Raw genomic sequence first — 3,985 nt, forward strand, 5'->3', positions numbered from 1 at the left:
AGCCGGGCGGCAGGACATGACCCATTCCTCCTTACTACATCTCCCCACCCAAGAATTTTTTTTTTTTTTTTTTTTTTTTTTGGTTTTTCGAGACAGGATTTCTCTGTGGTTTTGGAGCCTGTCCTGGAACTAGCTCTGTAGACCAGGCTGGTCTCGAACTTACAGAGATCCACCTGCCTCTGCCTCCCGAGTGCTGGGATTAAAGGCGTGCGCCACCATCGCCCGGCTCCCAAGAATATTTTTTTTTAAAAGACTTTATTTATTGTGTATACAGTATTCTGTCTGAATGCACACCTGCAGGCCAGAAGAGGGCACCAGATCTCATTACAGATGGTTGTGAGCCACCATGTGGTTGCTGGGAATTGAACTCAGGACCTTTGGAAGAGCAAGCTGTGCTCTTAACCACTGAGCCATCTCTCCAGCCCATCCCAAGAATATTTTTAATGGCATCAAATATGCACAAAACTGAATATGCCTTTAAAAGGAATGGATTTAAGAATGAAATCCTGGTATAGGCTAGGCCATGGGTGTCCCTTAAGGACATTTCTGTTACACAAAATAACCTGGCCTCCAAAGGACAGATATCATATGGTTTAACTTATATGAATGGCCAAATTCATGGATATAAAAATATAGGGTGGGGCTGAGGTATAGCTCTGTGTGGAGGCACTTTGTATATCATACCTGAGGCTCCAAGTTAGATTATCAGCACTGAAAAACAACGGAAATTGGATAGGGTGGAGTGAAGAGTAGGATTGCTTGATGGGAAAAGAGCACCAGTTTGGGAAGATACACGGGTATGCACGTGCTGCTACCGAACTCTATATTTAAACATACTTAAGGTGAATTGTGTTATGCCCACTTCTGGCTTTGTTTTTGAGGCAGGTCTCACTATGTAGCTTGGCTGGCCTGGTACCCACAGAGATCAAGCATACAGGGGAAACAGATAAGCAGAATAGCAATAGCCACTAGAGTTTTGAAGTCCTGTACCCCTGATCTGAGGTACAGATATTGTTGAAAAGGGGATAGCAAGCTTACTGAATGGCACAGAAATTACTGTAACGCCATGTTGGTGGGCTGTGCTGGATTCTGCGCCCCGGAGTTGCTGCTAAACTGTTTATGGGAGAAGGCCCTCTTAGCATGCTGATAACAGCTTGAGGACACTGGGTGCCACTGGCTATTCTGCATCCCAGGACCTTAGTTGTGGGAGAAGCCACCAGAGCCAGAAAGCAGCATCTCCTTCTGCTTTTCCAGCCCTGTCAGATGGTAAAGGAAACATTCAAGTGATCCAGAACTATTTTTACTGAGTAGACAGAGTTAATGTAGCATTGTGAGAGTATCTTTCTTTCATTTGTTTGAGACAAGGTATCACAATGTATTTATGACTGGCCTGGAGCTCCCTTTGTAGACCAGGTGGGCCTTGAACTCAAGAGATCCACCTGCCCCTCCCTTGTAAGTGCTGAGATTAAAGGCACACACCACATTTTGATAGTTTTTCTTAGAGAGAACTGTATCAAATGTTTACAAAATATGAAAACGGCAAAGACAGGCCATCAGCACAGACCCCACAATTGCCCTTGGCCTGCCTCCATTCCCTCATGTGGGATGGTCTTCTGTATGTGATGCTTTCATTGGTTAATAAATAAAGCTGTTTTGGCCAATAGCTTAGGCATATTTCTAGCTAGCTCTTACATTTTGAATTAACCCATTTCCATTAATTGATGTATTCGCACAAGGCTGTAGCTTACTGGTAAGGATCTGGAGTTTGTCTGCTTCGACAGTTAAATGGCATCTCTTTGACTCCGCCTATTTTATAATCTCTGTTCTTATTTCCTGCCTGGCTTTACTCTACTAAGCCATTAGCCGAAACAGCTTCTTTAATAGCCAATGGTAATAAAACATATTTATAGCATACAGAGGGGAATTCCACATCAACTATGTGTTATTTTGGCTTACTTTATATTATCCCTCTATCCTTACATTGCCCCTGAGCCAGGGGTCAGCCTGGATCCCCAGCATGCTTGGTTGAATCATTAGCTAAGGTGTGGAGTTGGAGCCCACCCAAAGAGTGGGAACTTCCATCCCTACCCACTCTGCCATCTATAGTGAGCAGAGGGCACCAGAACCACCCCATTGGCATATCAAGCGAAAAAATTGTGGAAACAAGACAGACATGGTGGCACAGACCTGTAATCCCAACATTCAGGAGGGTGAGGCAGGACCATGAGTTCAAGGTCAGTTTATGCTGTATTATTAAGAACTAGTTTTACCACCAGGCAGCGGTGGTGGTGCATGCCTTTAGTCCTTTATTCCCAGGATCAGAGGCAGGCAGATCTCTGGGTTCGAGCCAGCCTGGTCTAGAGTGAGTTCCAGAACAGCCAGGGCTACACAGTGAAGCCCCATCTCAAAAAACAAAACAAAAATCAAATCTCAAAATACAAAACAGCAGGAAGACCATCACACATCTGGATGTGGATTCCTAGTTAATAGTGTTGGGCACGGGATGAGGTATGGGACCAGAATCCAGAGTTTTCATGACAATGTTTGCAAAAGTTATCTGAGGCAATGAAAATGAGGCTTCAGCTGGGTAGTGGTGACACACACTTAGCTCTTGGGAGGCTGAGTTCAAGGCCAGTCCGGCCTAGACAAGAGTTCCAGGGCAGCCAGGACTGCTATAGAGAAACCCTGTCTCGAAGAAAAAAAGAAAATTTGACTGTTGGATAATGGGAAAGCTGAGCAGGAAGAGGAGATAGAGGCCAAGTGTGGCCCTCTCCAGATCCCAGGCATGTTAGGGCCTTTGCCTCCTCAGCCCTGCCTCTTGTACTCTCAGAGCCAGTGCGACTGCTGCTTGGTTGCCAGAAAATAGGCATTAGTGCCAAAAGTCCCAAGACATCCAAGGATAGGAGGTACTTTAGGGCTCTTACCATAGTGACTGGGTAGCTAGGGTTTTGTCCCTGTTGCCCCATCTCCCACAGGACTGTGATATTTGAATGGGGGCAGTGCTTCAGCTGTTGTGGCTAACAACCATCTGTAACTCTAGTTCTGGGCGATTTGATGGCTTACTTCTGACCTTACGGTAGCAGGCACACATGGTGGACACACATACGAAGACAAAACACACAAATCTCTCAGGCACAAACATGGCTCCAAGATACTTAACGTATTTGCTCTAACTGCACGCTTACAGCCTCATCTTATAATTTTTGACACATAGCCCAGACTTGACCCAACTTGTATGTAAACCTCTTGCCCTCAGTCTCCAGAGTGCTGGGATTACAAAGGATCCTTTTGCCCTTGTCCTGGCTCTTCTCACCTATCTTTAAACTTTCTTCAGCTTCAAATTTCAGTAAAGCTTCCACTGGTCAAATCTTCTGCCTAGGCTCGCAGTGCACTTGTGACACAATGAGGCCTTGTTTGATTCTGGAAGGCAAGTCCTCAGTAGATGAGGCTCAGGAGTCAGGCTCGCCCTGGCCCCCCTGGGGCATGACCATGAGGGCAGCAGAGGCAGAAACAAGCCTTAGGTTTCTGTATGCAGCAGGTGGGGCTGAAGGGCCTTTGGCTGGTAGGGGAATTGAACCTCTTCATGAGGTAGGAGTGATAGGGGTAGAAAGGGGGCCTAGAGTCATTTTCCTTTGCTGAGATCTACCCCCAAGTACCAGCCTCCTACACACCAACGTCCTTGCCTGGCCCCTCAGACTCTCCAGAGACCTCAAGCAAGTAAGGATTCAAGGTAGAGGAGTATGTTCAGTATGCCCTTCCTGGCTCTTAAAACATCTTTTTTCTCAAACAGAAAAAAGAAACAGTACCATGGGGGCTGGAGAGATGGCTCAACGGTTAAGAGCACTGAATGCTCTTCCAGAGGACCCGGGTTCAATTCCCAGCACCCACATGGCAGCTCACAACTGCCTGTAGCTTCAGTTCCCTGGAAGCTGACACCTTTACACCAATGCATATAAAATAAAGTTCAAATAAATTAAAAAAAAAA

The sequence above is a fragment of the Alexandromys fortis genome, unplaced genomic scaffold, assembly GCF_014885135.2.
Source record: "Alexandromys fortis isolate MF-2015 unplaced genomic scaffold, M_Fortis_MF-2015_v1.1 scaffold_152, whole genome shotgun sequence".
NCBI lineage: Eukaryota > Metazoa > Chordata > Mammalia > Rodentia > Cricetidae > Alexandromys > Alexandromys fortis.